Source organism: Molossus molossus, unplaced genomic scaffold, assembly GCF_014108415.1.
Source record: "Molossus molossus isolate mMolMol1 unplaced genomic scaffold, mMolMol1.p scaffold_m16_p_15, whole genome shotgun sequence".
Lineage (NCBI taxonomy): Eukaryota > Metazoa > Chordata > Mammalia > Chiroptera > Molossidae > Molossus > Molossus molossus.
Window position 1 is genome coordinate 63,437,218 of NW_023425350.1, and position 10,790 is coordinate 63,448,007.

The following is a 10,790-nucleotide window of genomic DNA, read 5'->3' on the forward strand; positions in this document are numbered from 1 at the left end:
TTTACTTTACCTCTATATCTTAAAATAATTATTTTCATTATCATTACCATCATCATCCTAATTTAAGTCAAAATTAGTATATTGGTTGGTTAGTTCTCCTAGGAAACTGCAATTAGAAAATGCAAATACCCCACCCCCAAAGAATGTTTATGGAAATAGCTGCAAGAATCATCACAGGAGAATTTTCACAAAATAAAAAATCACATTTAAAAACAAGCAAACAAAAAACAGAACACCTAAAGAAACAAGCCCTTATGAGTTGGTCAATACAACAACGACCAACACAATTATACTCACAAAATTTGCAGATTTAAATTTTTTGCAGATACTATTATGAAATAAATGCCATTCTTGTTATGTAATGTTTATATAAGAATTTTCTGAAGAATAAGAGACATTATGAAAAATGAATGGTAGACTTTTTAAAGAGCCAAACTGAACTCCTAGAAATTACACACATGCACACTTTTCAAAATTGATAGCTAAAGATTAGCCACAACTAAAGTTAATTAGTAAAGACCTGGAAAAGCCATCCAAAAAGCAACACAGAATAATCACTATAAAGTGTAAAGGAAAGACTAAGCAATATGGAGGTGAGTGTAAGATTATGTGAAAAAAATCTACATTACTATATATCTTACATAGGTTAAGAAAGTCTCATGGATAGAGAGCAGGCTGACAGCTGTCAGGGAAGGGGCTGGGTGAGGGGGTGGAGTGATTAGTCAAAAAAGAAATAATTAGAAAAAACTCATGGACAGGGACAACAGTGTGGTGATTGATGGGAAGAGGGGGGGGTGAAAGAAAGTATAAGGGGGATAAATGATGATAGAGACTTGACTTGGTGTGATGAGCACACAGTACAGTGTACAGATGATGTACTGTAGAATTGTGCACCTGAAACCTATATAATTTTGTTAACCAATGTCACCCCAATAAAAATAAAATGGGAAATCCTAATATTTAAGGAATAATGATCAAGATGTTTTCAGAATTTATAAAAGGCAATAATCCTCAGATTCAGAAACCTAAAACAAATTCTAGGCAGGATAATTTAATAGACTTATACAGCTATGACATTAGACTAGAATAATAACAGGAAAAAGTAAATACAATAAAAGCAGCCAAAAAGAGAATGCAAATTGTCTAGCAAAAGAACAAAATTTAGACTGTGAAGAGGGGGGATTAAATTTTAAACAAGATATGCAGCAAAGCTTCATTGAAGGACAAAAGAAAAGCGGTAACCAGAAGTAGATGAGAGAGAAAATCTTGAGCATACTAGGAGAAAGACAGCTCCAAGTAAAAGAAACCTAAGTGTCTTTAGGCATCAGTAAGGACAACATGAGCAAATACACAGATGGGATGAAACAGGGACCCCAGACCAGAACCATCCATTGATACCACTTGAGATCTTGTTGGAAATGCAGAAACGAAGGCCCTACCCAGACCTACTGAATCAGTTTTGCATTTTGACAAAACCCCCCCAGGTGATCCCTATGTGGAGAAAATTTGTAGAAGTACTAAGCTAGACAAAATCAGGGGATGAACAAAGTGAAGGGCCAGGGTACATAAAGTCCTGTTGGACTACACCTGATTAATCAGATAGTCATTGTACAACAGTGAGATGAACAGTTAATGATCAGGTTACTGCAGGCTCGGATGTTTCCTTTGTGTCAATCATTAAAATAAGAAAGCACTGCCTTGGCCAGTTTCGCTCAATGGTTAGAGCGTCATCGGCCCACAGATAAAGAGACCCAGGTTCAATTCCAGCCAAGGGCACATGCCTCCGTTGCAGTTCATCCCTGGCCCAGATTTTGGTTGTGTGGGTGGCAACTAGTCAATGTGTATCTCTCATCAATATTTCTCTCTCTCTCCCACTTTGTCTGAAGATAAACGTAAGAGTATCCTCAGGTGAGGATTTAAAAATAAATAAGTAAATAAATAAATGAATGAATGAATAAATAAATAAATAAAACAAGACATCACTTTCTCTAGATAGTTAACTAACCACCTGTGATAACATTGTCATAATAGATGTATGATTTCACAGTGAGTACTATGAAAATGCTTCCTACAACCGCACTATCTATACTGTCACATGTAGCAGGCCTACAGTTTAGATTTTTAAGGGATACTCAGTGTTCCATGAAGAATGGTCTGTGAGTGAAAAAAAATGGGCACACAGATACCAGCCAGAAGGCTTGTCAGCAATCCAAGTAAAAGTTCATAATGGTTTGTTTGAGATGATGAAAAGTTGTAGGATTCCGGGTATACTTTAAAGGTAGCATCAACAGGATTTACTAATGGGTTGGGTTTGGGTTTCCAGATAAATAAAGATGTCAAGGATAAATTTAAAACCTGAGAAAATGGCAAGTTGGAGTGCCATTAATATGTAGAAGATTTTGGGTAAAGATTTAGTGTGAAGAAGAGATATCAGTGGTCAGTTTTAGATAAATGAGTTTGGAGATGCCAATTAGACATACAAGTGGATGTGCTGAATTAGTTACTAGATATATAAAACCAAAGTTAAAGGAAAATATCTTGGTTGGATATATAAGTTTGCAAATCATTATCTTAAAGATGATATTCAAATTAAAGACATAAAAGTGGATAAACTTAGCTAATGCCTGTGTCTAGACAGAGGAAAGAAAGGTTCATGGGGCAGGAGATACAAACTTTGTAGCATATCAATGTTTAGGGTTTAAGAAAATCAGGAGAAACCAGCTTGAAAGACTAAAAAGAAACAGTAGGAGAAAAGAGGAGGATTTCAAGGCCACGGGATAATATATATGCAGAAGAAGTGATCGGTCAATTAGGTCAATTAAAGCAGATTCAGAAGATGTTGTTGACTTTGACAAAAAGAACGCCCTTTTAAATTCACTTTTTACTGCTCACAGACATTTTAATTCTTCCTCATTAACATTTGGAAGCATAATAAATTGGATGTAGTGATATGTCTTTGTATGTGTGGGAGATCCATTGCTAATTTCCCATTATGATTCATCAGTGATTTAAATATTTAAAACAGAATTTCTACATCCTGTAACTTTGATTTATTTTCAAATGCTTTTTTTTTCTTTTTAACAACAAAGTTATTATCCATTTTGTTTTCCCTCAGGATTCTCCAGAGTCTAGGAACTAATTGGAACTCTGACCTGAAACAGTGCTGCAGGTTCACAGAATTTTGAGCTGGTTCTCTCCCAGAGGAGAGATTTGATTTCTCTATTGTTCTCCCGATCACACAATGTATAATTTCTGCCTATCTTCCTTTCATCATTATTGGGCATACAGTTTAGGCAGAAAATCTGTTGGGGAAGAAAGGCTGCATATCAATGTTGTTGTCTTCTCTGCCTCACTATTAAACATCAACAGGGTTGGAATGTTGATTAGATCAGTGAAATTCCCCATTCAAGACACCACATAGATTCTTCAGATTTGGACCCGATATTATGCAAGTTACAACCCAGTACTGACATCAGGGCAGTATAAATGGTAGAGAGAAAACACCAGCCTTGCAATTGTCAAGCTTGTGGCTATATATCACACAGTTAAGGTAGTGGAAAACGAACCAGGAATAAAAAAAGGCTTGCTGTGTAGTTTTGACAATGAAGACAGCTCACTTCCTGTGTTGAATTATTCAGTATAAACATCCTGGGATTCAGGTTCTGACCAGGTAGAGAATCTCAGTTCTATTACATGGAAAATAGTTCTCTCACAAGGAAGTTGTCAAGATTGAATTTTGTATATAAGTGAAGTTGCCTAGTCCAGTGACTGTAACATACTGTACTAAAGTCAGTGAATGTTAGTTTTGTTTCTCTTCCTCCTACATTCCTTTCTTCCTCCTTTCCTTTTACTCCAAGTGTTTGTGGTTTCAGGCCCTGTTCATTCATCTATTGTTTCCTTTGTTTATGCATTTATTTTTTCCCCTGACATCCCCCCTTTTTTTTTCCCCATTCTAGCTACTCTCTTCTCTTCCCTTCCTCTTTCTTTCTCCCCATCTCTCACATCATCTGATTTTATTTTGCAGGTATTTCAAAACTAGGTATGAAATATATACCTATTGTAAATAAAAATGCATGGAGTTGTTTAAATTCAGATATCTTTGGGCAGAGAGCATAGTTATTCTACAACAACATGGGGCTGGGAATAGAGGTGAGGTCTGAAATAGACTGAGAAACATTGACTATTTCAGAGGATGCAGCCAACTTCTCCCTGTGGATCTGATCCAAACAGGGTTTATGGTGAAGCATTATTCAATAGAGGAGATCCTTATAAATACAGTGAGGTTTTTCAAAGCCCACATTCCAAAAATAGGATAGAGCTGATTGCTGTTACTGGGAGATGCAAGTTCTCCATGGATCTTCAGGTTTTCATACCCAACTGAGTTGCATACAACCACTGGGATATCAGGTAAAGTCCGTGTATTTAACCTTTACCAATGAGTCCCCAGGATCTCCATAGATACAATGTTTCAACCTTACAAGCCAACTTCCAGTAAAATCATTCAGAGAACCTTTCTTTCTTCAGTTTCTCTGAAAACATATTTTAGAATATGTTGGCAAAGGCATTGCTGAAATCAGTTTTGTTAAGACTGAAATTATTTTGCTTATCTATAAGCCAAAAAAGGCTCGTGCAAGTTTTCTGTTAAATATAAAGGTGTTTTTCCCTCTCCAAATTATGTCCATATACAACTGAAGAAACTTGTAGTTAATAGTAAATATTGGTGAATAAACCATTGTTAACTGGGAAGGTAGAGGACTATTTTAATAGTGGTCTTTCAGATTTTTGTTCTCAGTTAAATTTATTCTGTTGTAATTTTTTATTCTACTATAAACTTAGGGTACATCTACAATGTATGTTCTTGTGGTCTTAGTAAAAATAATATAAATATATTCAAGAAAAATTATAAAGGCTCAGAATGCAATATATTCTATTTTAGAAATACAGATTTTCTCATTATTTTAACATGCAGACATTTCATTGTTTTTTCTATTTATGTAGAATTGAATCTTCTTCTCCTTCCTAATTTTATGGGGCCACTAGTCAAGGCTCTAGTAATAATAGTAAGCATTTTATAAATATTCATGAAAATATATTGACTTCTGAAATAAATGACTAAGTTTTTTGTGTTGTTTGTGGTACGTGCCCCTAGCGGGAACCAAACCCAGGACTCTCTGATCCGCAGGCCAGCGCTCAACCACTGAGCCAAACTGGCCAGGGCAGGACCAAGTTTTAATAGTATTCTTACCTGTTTAAAGTTTTGGGGACAAAGAATGTTGTGAGCATGTACTTATTTAATTAGTGTATGAAATACAAATAGTGGACCCATAAAAATGCTAGAATAATTTAAAAAATCAGTTGATATATATATATATATATATGAGTAATATATGATATAGATGGGATAAATCTATCTAAATACATATGCATGTCTGTTTTTACTGTTTCTATCCCTGACAGCCTGGGTCTTTTATAAATAAGATCATATTTTCAATCTGTAACCCTATTCAAAATATTTATCTTTTAATTAGTCAAGAAAATAATATAAAACTTTTTGAAAGAAAATCAGTTGCATTGTTCGCTTTGAGAAGTAACCCCAATGAATAATTAACATAGGAGAAAAATGGATAATCATTTTTTGAAGTGAGATGTTTATGATGATGAGGGACCTGCCATGAGGTTCTCCAATCATTCTAATTAACATTTGAGTCATTATTGTGTTTATAAGCATTCTGCTTCTTCTGTACCTGCTCATTCTAAAACTTGGACTCAAATTTTTGCTGAAAGTCTCTGGTTTTTATCACTCTCTGCCTTTTAAAAAAAAATTTTAGTAGTAGACAAAATGATTACAAATATTAACATTTCCATTTCTAAAACATATAATCAAAAATAAGCTAAAATACAAAAGATCTTTATATAATAATAATAGCAAATTTATAGCCATTATAATATGGCATTTAGCTTTACCTTCTTTAAGAAATAGAAAATTACAGCCCTGTAGACACCACTGCCCCAGGGTTGCCTGCGTCCAGCCATGGTCAACCCCTCTTTGTTTTGCCTTGGGCCACATGTGCTTTGAGTTGTTGGCAGACAAGGTTCCACAGCCAACAGAAAACGTTCATGCTCTGAGCACTGGGAAGAAAGGATCTGGTTATAAAGGTTACTGCTTTCACAGAATTATTCAGGATTTATGTGTCAGGGTGGTGAATTCACATGCTATAATGGCACAGAGGGCAAGTCCAGCTATGGAGAGACATTTGATGATGAGAATTTCATCCTGAAACATATAGGTCTTGGCATCTTGTCCGTAGCAAATACAGGACCCAACACAAATGGTTCACAGGGTTTCATCCGCCCTGCCAAAGCTGAGCTGTTGGATGGCAAGCATGTGGTCTTCAGTCAGGTGAGGGACTGTATGGATATTGTGGCAGCCATGGAACGCTTGTTTCCAGGAATAGCAAGATCGGCAAGAAGATCACCGATGCTGACTGTGGGCAACTCTGATAAATTTGACTTGTATTTTGCTTTAACTACTAGACATTCCTTCTGTAGCTCATGAGAATACCTCTTCACCCCCATCTGCTCTGAACGCTCTGTCATCTTCATGCTCTCCCTGCAGTTCATCAGGTTCCATATTTTTCTTACCCCTTCCAAGTCTAGCTGGATGGCAGAATTAAGATTATTACTATACGATAATAACAAAAAAAAACAAAAATTGGGAAATTGCAAATATTATGATGCTGAATGAAAATATAAAATATTTTCAACTGAAAAGAGAAGACAATCTCCCTAAAAGAATATAAGCATTTGGAGGTCATAAGATATAGCATAAAATTATTATGTAGGTACCATATTTTTGAAACATTGAAAACTAAGTGTAAAATTTATGTAATTGCATAAAAACATAAATTGATTCTAATAAACCACCCTTTCAACTCAATTTTTAAATCTGCATCTTCTGGATACTGTTTTTACATTCAATGTAATTCACCTTAATATCTTAACCTGCTTATCAGTTATACACTTTCTTCAAATGCTGTTATTTGGGAATATATTGAGGTGCATGAAAAACAGGAAAGCAGGGTTTACTATCTAAAAGAGTTTGCCTTAGTTATATATTTATATTTTAATCTTATTTTTGTTACCATATTTCACATATTTGAGAAGCACCCTAAGTAAGGGATTGCTACATTAGCTGTTCTTTCACAAGAAGAAACGCAATACAATGAAATTATGAGTGCATGTGATGTGTCTCTTAGCAGTCTTTGCCCCACTCCCCATCCCCTTCGCTCTCCCTCCTTTGCTCCCTGCCTGTCTCCTTCTTTTCATTTTCTATGAACACAAGACACCAGGTGAAATGGAGTTCACAGGGACAGGTGACGTTGCTACTTGCTGGAAAACACGAAACCTAAACTCTGATATTCTTACTGCAGGTCCAATATTCTCTTTGTCACAGCTTTCTCAGGGTCACCCACAAAGCATGCATAAAAAGCGATGCCACATGCATGTGAATGTTTGTCACTTGTGTAATTGTTTAGCAGGCAATTTCTTTTTTAAAAATATGTTTTCATTGATTTTTTAGAGAGAGAGGAAAGGGAGAAAGAAATAGAAAAGTCGATGTGAGAGAGATACATCAATGGGCTGCCTCCTGCATGCCCCTTACTGGGGATGGAGCCCACAAACCAGACATGTGCCCTGACTGGGAATCCAACCAGGACCTCTCAGTCCAAGGGATGGCGCTCAATCCACCCAGCCACACCCTGGGGCAGCAGCATGCAATTTCTTTGTATTCCTTATTTAGAGGGATTGGAGAAATGCATATTTTTATGTTTATTTATTTCTATATAAAAATAATATAAGTATATTATATTGTTATATTTATATCTTAATACATTCCCAATTATTTATTTTAATTGTTCTAGCTCAACAATGATTAAATACCATACCCATACCATAGTATATATAGATGCAGATATGGATACATATATGTTATGTGAGATAGATAGATAGATAGATAGATAGATAGATAGATAGATAGATAGATAGATTTGAACAGAAATGTTTCACCAAGAGTATTGTGATTTTCCTTTTTCAAAATTCATAATTATTTCATTTATAACTTTAAAAATATTTTTCCACTTAAGTTATACACTCTATTCTCTTTGTCTTAAGTGGAACAAGTGATATTAGATATTAGAAATTCTGCTCTGATTTTTATCCTTCTTGCATCATGTCTCCCACTCTTTCTCTTTTTGAAATTGGCTCTCATTCTTTTGCATCTTTCACTTATAGGGCTTCACTGTATCCAACCCTTCTCAGCTACATTTCTTCACCATCCCTGGGCTGTATACACTCTTGTTTTAAATAATATCACTTTTATTCTAAATTCTATCACAACCTTTTCCTTCTGACCTACCAATCCTCACAAAATTATACTCTGAATAAAATCAAAATCTTCTCTCACTTTTTTCCATTTACTCATTTTAATTATTACTTTTATTTTATAATAAAAACAACACAACATGAGATCTATTGGAGACATCATACTTTCTAATTTCAAAATATATTACAATGGCTAGTTTATAGGCATAATTCACAAATGTTTTGACTGAGAAGACAAACCCTCAGCCACCCAGCTGCCACAGTGAGTTCTATAGAATAGCCTTTAAAAATTTTATTCATATAAATGATACCATAGAAATGTAAAATTTTGCTAAATTTGAATTTTATATTTAAATGGACTTCAAGGATGCAGTTTTTTATCCCCACATCTTTATATTTGTTTCTGGCTCTCTTTTTACCAACCAAACCTAAATTTCAGTGTTCATGTCACTATAGCACTGTGACAATTTGAACAATGACTCAGATTATTATAATTTCCATTGTGGGAATTATTGTTGGAGTTTATTTATACAACACACATGTAATGAGAGCTTTCTGGATGAAAAGGTCTTTTTGTTCATTCAGGTCCCTAATATGCAGGACCATCAGTGAACAAGTCATGGTCTTCCTGTGGATTTTGTTAATTATAGTCAACCTCAGATAATATTTTCTGGGTGATATTTGAGGTGGAAACACAATTCATTAGAGATAAACTTAAAGTCACTCCAAGTAGATTTAATAAATTTACAAGCAATGATCAAAAATGCCTTTCTGCAATGCACTCATGATTTTTGTTTTAAAATAATTAAAAAATAGCTTGCAAGTCAATGTTCCAGTCGATGGTATTGCCAAGAATAATGAGAAGGCAAATGGATAAATAAAGTGCAAAGTAAATGAAGATGAAAAGGTCTTTTTGTTCATTCAGGTCCTGATATGCATTGCTTTTCAGTCATTAAATATGATCGCTATATATGATAAAATTGACAATGACTAGAGCCCAACATCATATTCTTTCTTTAAATGAAATATGAAAAATCTGCCAAATATTTCAAACTTACCATGACCAATGTACATGTGTTCTCAGATAGTGAATTTTTTTAAATGTATTGATACATTATTGAGGAAAGAATAGTATGAATATGCTGACAATTTAAAAATAGCTTGGACAAATAACACTTGACTTTTTGAAAAAATTGAGTAATGTTAAATTATTGTCAATTTCAATGTAATTAAAAAGGTATCTATAAATTAGTCAACATTTTTCTACAAAAAGGTATGTAGAAATTTACAACATAGTAAAGTCTTGGAAGCTACTTTCACTGTTTCCATCTATGTCTTTTGAGAATTCCTTCCCTTTTCCCCTTTCGATATCACATTGATTTTTGCTGCTTTCCGCAGGCCAAAGTTGGTCACAAAGTCCCCAGTGCAACCCTCTGTACTTCTTTTCTTTATACAGTTTATTTTTTTTAATCATTCAGTCCCTCTGCATCTTAGACCTGGCTTTTTGACAAATGACAAGAATAAAAAAACTGTTATTCTATTGCACTGTATAGGTAGAATAAACTCCAAATTAAGGCATAAAAGGCTTATCTATTTAAGGATAATTTGGAATTTGGCACGTAATGAACAAATTCATTTAAAAGACTTAAAGAAGCACTTGAAGTGAGATTACATCAAGTGCAACATTTGCTCCTTTGGTTTGTATTTTAAATTACATAAACACTTCTTTCTTGAGGGTGCCATAAGCTTAATAAGGAAAGTTCTAGAACACTAACTACTCAAATAATTAACAGCAACCCCATAAATTACATAAACTCACTTCTTTCTTGAGGGTGCCATAAGCTTAATAAGGAAAGTTCTAGAACACTAACTACTCAAATAATTAACAGCAACCCCATAAATTACATAAACTCACTTCTTTCTTGAGGGTGCCATGAGCTTAATAAGGAGAATTCTAGAACATTAACTACTCAAATAATTAAAAGTAACCCCAAGAATAAAATTTATAGTCCCAGAATCAAATCTGGGTACAACAAACAGCACTTGTTACTTGTTCAAAATTCTTTTTATTTAATTAATTAATTTATTTTTGTTACAGATGTTTCTCGTTTTTCTTCCACGGATTCTCCCCTCCCCATCCCTCCCTGCCCAGTTCCCAGCTTTGTTGCCAATGTCCATTGTTCATGCACACATGCATGTAAGTTCTGTGGTTTATCTCTCCCCCACGACCCCCTCTTCTGGGAATTGTCAGTCAGTACCCCACTTCCACATCTCTGGGACTACCCCATTCCTCAGACTGTTATGTTCATTATATTCCACAAATAAGTGAGATCACATGATACTTGTCTTTCTCTGTTTGAGTTGTTTTGCTTAGGATGACACTTTTCAGGTCCCTCCATGTCGTCTCAAAG

At 34.7% G+C, this 10,790-nt stretch overlaps 1 pseudogene; it reads left to right on the top strand.

Moving 5' to 3' along the window:
- The first annotated feature begins 587 nt into the window (after positions 1-587).
- LOC118630566 lies at positions 588-6,501 on the top strand (annotated as a pseudogene).
- The last annotated feature ends 4,289 nt before the right edge of the window (positions 6,502-10,790 follow it).